Source organism: Danio rerio, chromosome 21 (assembly GCF_052040795.2).
Source record: "Danio rerio strain M-AB ecotype USA chromosome 21, GRCz13ab, whole genome shotgun sequence".
In the NCBI taxonomy this organism is placed as follows: Eukaryota; Metazoa; Chordata; class Actinopteri; order Cypriniformes; family Danionidae; genus Danio; species Danio rerio.
In genome coordinates this window covers 19817501-19822500 of record NC_141041.1, presented here as the reverse complement: position 1 = coordinate 19822500, position 5000 = coordinate 19817501, and the positions used below count along the sequence as shown (strand labels likewise).

Here is a 5000-nt window from a genome sequence, read left to right as displayed (position 1 = left end):
TGACCATACACCACTTTCTTAACCCTGTTCTTCGTCTGTGGACAGAACCTCGAAAGGCTCTTGGAGATACTGGGGATTGAACCCAGCACCTCATACATGCAAAGCATGCGCTCTACCACTGAGATACATCCCCAGTTGAAAGGGGAATATTTTTCTTTTTTTTTCGCCTTTTTACTGTGGTGGATAGAATGTCAAAATGTTTATGTCAATTCTGATTGTGCAGAAAAGGCAAACATATTTTAGTGAATGATTCAAGACAATTGAAGATGCTGCAACTGAACCTAGGACCATACACCGCTTTCCTAACCCTGTTCATCGTCTATGGACAGAACCTCAAAAGGCTCTTGGAGATGCTGGGGATTGAACCCAGGACCTCATACATGCAAAGCATGCGCTCTACCACTGAGCTACATCCCCAGTTGAAAGGGGAATATTTTTCTTTTTTTTTCGCCTTTTTACTGTGGTGGACAGAATGTCAAAATGTTTATGTCAATTCTGATTGTGCAGAAAAGGCAAACATATTTTAGTGAATGATTCAAGACAAACGGTGACACTGCAACTAAACCCAGGACCATACACCGCTTTCTTAACCCTGTTTATCGTCTGTGAACAAAACCTCAAAAGGTTCTTGGAGATGCTGGGGATTGAACCCAGGGCCTCATACATGCGAAGCATGCGCTCTACCACTGAGCTACATCCCCAGTTTAAAGTTGAATAATTTTCTTTTTATTCCGCCTTTTTACTGTGGTGGACAAAATGTCAAAATGTTTATGTCAATTCTGATTGTGCAGAAAAGGCAAACATATTTTAGTGAACGATCCAAGACAATTGATGACGCTGCAACTGAACCTAGGACCATAAACTGCTTTCTTAACCCTGTTTATCGTCTGTGGACAAAACCTTGAAAGGCTTTTGGAGATGCTGGGGATTGAACCCAAGACCTCATACATGCAATGCATGCGCTCTACCACTGAGCTACATCCCCCTGTGAAAACAAACATTTTTTTTTTTGTTTCCACCCTTCTTAGCGTTGTGGACGGAACCTCAAAACGATTAAGTCAATTCTGATTGTGCTGAAAAGGCAAACATATTTTAGTGAATGATTCAAGACAATTGTAGACGCTGCAACTGAACCTAGGACAATCAAAATCTTTCTTTACTCTGTTTGTCTGTGGACAAAACCTCAAAAGGTTCTTGGAGATGCTGGGGATTGAACCCAGGACCTCATACATGCAAAGCATGTGCTCTACCACTGAGCTACATCCCCAGTTGAAAGTTGATAATTTTCTTTTTTTTTTTTGCCTTTTTACTGTGGTGGACAGAATGTCAAAATGTTTATGTCAATTCTGATTGTGCAGAAAAGGCAAACATATTTTAGTGAACGATTCAAGACAAACGGTGACACTGCAACTAAACCCAGGACCATACACCGCTTTCTTAACCCTGTTTATCGTCTGTGAACAAAACCTCAAAAGGTTCTTGGAGATGCTGAGGATTGAAGCCAGGGCCTCATACATGCGAAGCATGCGCTCTACCACTGAGCTACATCCCCAGTTGAAAGTTGCATAATTTTCTTTTTATTCCGCCTTTTTACTGTGGTGGACAAAATGTCAAAATGTTTATGTCAATTCTGATTGTGCAGAAAAGGCAAACATATTTTAGTGAATGATTCAAGACAATTGAAGACGCTGCAACTGAACCTATGACCATACACCACTTTCTTAACCCTGTTTATCGTCTGTGGACAGAACCTCAAAAGGCTCTTGGAGATACTGGGAATTGAACCCAAGACCTCATACATGCAAAGCATGTGCTCTACCACTGAGCTACATCCCCAGTTGAAAAAGTAATATTTTTCTTTTATTCCGCCTTTTTACTGTGGTGGACAGAACGTCAAAATGTTTATGTCAATTCTGATTGTGCAGAAAAGGCAAACATATTTTAGTGAACGATTCAAGACAATTGAAGATGCTGCAACTGAACCTAGGACCATACACCGCTTTCCTAAACCTGTTCATCGTATATGGACAGAACCTCAAAAGGCTCTTGGAGATGCTGGGGATTAAACCCAGGACGTCATACATGCAAAGCATGTGCTCTACCACTGAGCTACATCCCCAGTTTAAAGGGGAATATTGTTCTTTTTTTTCGCCTTTTTACTGTGGTGGACAGAATGTCAAAATGTTTATGTCAATTCTGATTGTGCAGAAAAGGCAAACATATTTTAGTGAATGAATCAAGACAATTGAAGACGCTGCAACTGAACCTAGGACCATAAACTGCTTTCTTAACCCTGCTTATCGTCTGTGGACAGAACCTTGAAAGGCTCTTGGAGATGCTGGGGATTGAACCCAGGACCTCATACATGCAAAGCTTGCGCTCTACCACTGAGCTACATCCCCAGTTGAAAGGGTAATATTTTTCTTTTTATTCCGCCTTTTTCTGTGGTAGACAGAACATCAAAATGTTTATGTCAATTCTGATTGTGCAGAAAAGGCAAACATATTTTAGTGAACGATTCAAGACAATTGATGACGCTGCAACTGAACCTAGGACCATAAACTGCTTTCTTAACCCTGTTTATCGTCTGTGGACAGAACCTTGAAAGGCTCTTGGAGATGCTGGGGATTGAACCCAGAACCTCATACATGCAAAGCATGCGCTCTACCACTGAGCTACATCCCCCTGTCAAAACAAACATTTTTTTTTCTTTTCCCTCTTCTTAGGGTTGTGGACGGAACCTCAAAACGATTAAGTCAATTCTGATTGTGCGGAAAAGGCAAACATATTTTAGTGAATGATTCAAGACAATTGTAGACGCTGCAACTGAACCTAGGACAATCAAAATCTTTATTTACCCTGTTTGTCTGTGGACAAAACCTCAAAAGGTTCTTGGAGATGCTGGGGATTGAACCCAGGACCTCATACATGCAAAGCATGCGCTCTACCACTGAGCTACATCCCCAATTGAACGTTGAGTATTTTTCTGTTTATTCCGCCTTTTTACTGTGGTGGACGGAACGTCAAAATGTTTATGTCAATTCTGATTGTGCAGAAAAGGCAAACATATTTTAGTGAATGATTCAAGACAAACGGTGACACTGCAACTAAACCCAGGACCATACACCGCTTTCTCAACCCTGTTTATCGTCTGTGAACAGAATCTCAAAAGGCTCTTGGAGATGCTGGGGATTGAACCCAGGACCTCATACATGCGAAGCATGCGCTCTACCACTGAGCTACATCCCCAGTTGAAACGGTAATATTTTTCTTTTATTCCGCCTTTTTACTGTGGTGGACGGAACGTCAAAATGTTAATGTCAATTCTGATTGTGCAGAAAAGGCAAACAAATTTTAGTGAATGATTCAAGACAATTGAAGATGCTGCAACTGAACCTAGGACCATACACCGCTTTCTTAACCCTGTTCATCGTCTATGGACAGAACCTCAAAAGGCTCTTGGAGATGCTGGTGATTGAACCCAGGACCTCATACATGCAAAGCATGCGCTTTACCACTGAGCTACATCCCCAGTTGAAAGGGGAATATTTTTCTTTTTTTTTTCGCCTTTTTACTGTGGTGGACAGAACGTCAAAATGTTTATGTCAATTCTGATTGTGCAGAAAAGGCAAACATATTTTAGTGAATGATTCAAGACGCTGCAACTGAACCTATGACCATACACCACTTTCTTAACCCTGTTCTTCGTCTGTGGACAGAACCTCGAAAGGCTCTTGGAGATACTGGGGATTGAACCCAGCACCTCATACATGCAAAGCATGCGCTCTACCACTGAGATACATCCCCAGTTGAAAGGGGAATATTTTTCTTTTTTTTTCGCCTTTTTACTGTGGTGGATAGAATGTCAAAATGTTTATGTCAATTCTGATTGTGCAGAAAAGGCAAACATATTTTAGTGAATGATTCAAGACAATTGAAGATGCTGCAACTGAACCTAGGACCATACACCGCTTTCCTAACCCTGTTCATCGTCTATGGACAGAACCTCAAAAGGCTCTTGGAGATGCTGGGGATTGAACCCAGGACCTCATACATGCAAAGCATGCGCTCTACCACTGAGCTACATCCCCAGTTGAAAGGGGAATATTTTTCTTTTTTTTTCGCCTTTTTACTGTGGTGGACAGAATGTCAAAATGTTTATGTCAATTCTGATTGTGCAGAAAAGGCAAACATATTTTAGTGAATGATTCAAGACAAACGGTGACACTGCAACTAAACCCAGGACCATACACCGCTTTCTTAACCCTGTTTATCGTCTGTGAACAAAACCTCAAAAGGTTCTTGGAGATGCTGGGGATTGAACCCAGGGCCTCATACATGCGAAGCATGCGCTCTACCACTGAGCTACATCCCCAGTTTAAAGTTGAATAATTTTCTTTTTATTCCGCCTTTTTACTGTGGTGGACAAAATGTCAAAATGTTTATGTCAATTCTGATTGTGCAGAAAAGGCAAACATATTTTAGTGAACGATCCAAGACAATTGATGACGCTGCAACTGAACCTAGGACCATAAACTGCTTTCTTAACCCTGTTTATCGTCTGTGGACAAAACCTTGAAAGGCTTTTGGAGATGCTGGGGATTGAACCCAAGACCTCATACATGCAATGCATGCGCTCTACCACTGAGCTACATCCCCCTGTGAAAACAAACATTTTTTTTTTTGTTTCCACCCTTCTTAGCGTTGTGGACGGAACCTCAAAACGATTAAGTCAATTCTGATTGTGCTGAAAAGGCAAACATATTTTAGTGAATGATTCAAGACAATTGTAGACGCTGCAACTGAACCTAGGACAATCAAAATCTTTCTTTACTCTGTTTGTCTGTGGACAAAACCTCAAAAGGTTCTTGGAGATGCTGGGGATTGAACCCAGGACCTCATACATGCAAAGCATGCGCTCTACCACTGAGCTACATCCCCAGTTGAAAGTTGATAATTTTCTTTTTTTTTTTTGCCTTTTTACTGTGGTGGACAGAATG

At 41.2% G+C, this 5000-nt stretch overlaps 18 non-coding genes across 18 annotated transcripts; all 18 read right to left on the bottom strand.

Moving 5' to 3' along the window:
- Nucleotides 1-61: 61 nt before the first annotated feature.
- On the bottom strand, nt 62-133 carry trnaa-ugc (transfer RNA alanine (anticodon UGC)). Its single transcript has one exon. It is a non-coding gene; the product is annotated as a tRNA-Ala (tRNA).
- Nucleotides 134-345: 212 nt separating this feature from the next.
- On the bottom strand, nt 346-417 carry trnaa-ugc (transfer RNA alanine (anticodon UGC)). The gene has a single exon. It is a non-coding gene; the product is annotated as a tRNA-Ala (tRNA).
- Nucleotides 418-629: 212 nt separating this feature from the next.
- trnaa-cgc (transfer RNA alanine (anticodon CGC)) lies at nt 630-701 on the bottom strand. Its single transcript has one exon. It is a non-coding gene; the product is annotated as a tRNA-Ala (tRNA).
- A 212-nt stretch (nt 702-913) lies between these two features.
- On the bottom strand, nt 914-985 carry trnaa-ugc (transfer RNA alanine (anticodon UGC)). Its single transcript has one exon. It is a non-coding gene; the product is annotated as a tRNA-Ala (tRNA).
- A 210-nt stretch (nt 986-1195) lies between these two features.
- Nucleotides 1196-1267, bottom strand: trnaa-ugc (transfer RNA alanine (anticodon UGC)). The gene has a single exon. It is a non-coding gene; the product is annotated as a tRNA-Ala (tRNA).
- A 213-nt stretch (nt 1268-1480) lies between these two features.
- On the bottom strand, nt 1481-1552 carry trnaa-cgc (transfer RNA alanine (anticodon CGC)). The gene has a single exon. It is a non-coding gene; the product is annotated as a tRNA-Ala (tRNA).
- Nucleotides 1553-1764: 212 nt separating this feature from the next.
- On the bottom strand, nt 1765-1836 carry trnaa-cgc (transfer RNA alanine (anticodon CGC)). Its single transcript has one exon. It is a non-coding gene; the product is annotated as a tRNA-Ala (tRNA).
- Nucleotides 1837-2047: 211 nt separating this feature from the next.
- On the bottom strand, nt 2048-2119 carry trnaa-ugc (transfer RNA alanine (anticodon UGC)). The gene has a single exon. It is a non-coding gene; the product is annotated as a tRNA-Ala (tRNA).
- Nucleotides 2120-2330: 211 nt separating this feature from the next.
- trnaa-ugc (transfer RNA alanine (anticodon UGC)) lies at nt 2331-2402 on the bottom strand. Its single transcript has one exon. It is a non-coding gene; the product is annotated as a tRNA-Ala (tRNA).
- Nucleotides 2403-2613: 211 nt separating this feature from the next.
- trnaa-ugc (transfer RNA alanine (anticodon UGC)) lies at nt 2614-2685 on the bottom strand. Its single transcript has one exon. It is a non-coding gene; the product is annotated as a tRNA-Ala (tRNA).
- Nucleotides 2686-2893: 208 nt separating this feature from the next.
- Nucleotides 2894-2965, bottom strand: trnaa-cgc (transfer RNA alanine (anticodon CGC)). The gene has a single exon. It is a non-coding gene; the product is annotated as a tRNA-Ala (tRNA).
- Nucleotides 2966-3177: 212 nt separating this feature from the next.
- trnaa-ugc (transfer RNA alanine (anticodon UGC)) lies at nt 3178-3249 on the bottom strand. The gene has a single exon. It is a non-coding gene; the product is annotated as a tRNA-Ala (tRNA).
- A 211-nt stretch (nt 3250-3460) lies between these two features.
- trnaa-ugc (transfer RNA alanine (anticodon UGC)) lies at nt 3461-3532 on the bottom strand. The gene has a single exon. It is a non-coding gene; the product is annotated as a tRNA-Ala (tRNA).
- Nucleotides 3533-3735: 203 nt separating this feature from the next.
- Nucleotides 3736-3807, bottom strand: trnaa-ugc (transfer RNA alanine (anticodon UGC)). Its single transcript has one exon. It is a non-coding gene; the product is annotated as a tRNA-Ala (tRNA).
- Nucleotides 3808-4019: 212 nt separating this feature from the next.
- On the bottom strand, nt 4020-4091 carry trnaa-ugc (transfer RNA alanine (anticodon UGC)). The gene has a single exon. It is a non-coding gene; the product is annotated as a tRNA-Ala (tRNA).
- A 212-nt stretch (nt 4092-4303) lies between these two features.
- Nucleotides 4304-4375, bottom strand: trnaa-cgc (transfer RNA alanine (anticodon CGC)). Its single transcript has one exon. It is a non-coding gene; the product is annotated as a tRNA-Ala (tRNA).
- Nucleotides 4376-4587: 212 nt separating this feature from the next.
- On the bottom strand, nt 4588-4659 carry trnaa-ugc (transfer RNA alanine (anticodon UGC)). The gene has a single exon. It is a non-coding gene; the product is annotated as a tRNA-Ala (tRNA).
- Nucleotides 4660-4869: 210 nt separating this feature from the next.
- On the bottom strand, nt 4870-4941 carry trnaa-ugc (transfer RNA alanine (anticodon UGC)). The gene has a single exon. It is a non-coding gene; the product is annotated as a tRNA-Ala (tRNA).
- Nucleotides 4942-5000: the final 59 nt, after the last annotated feature.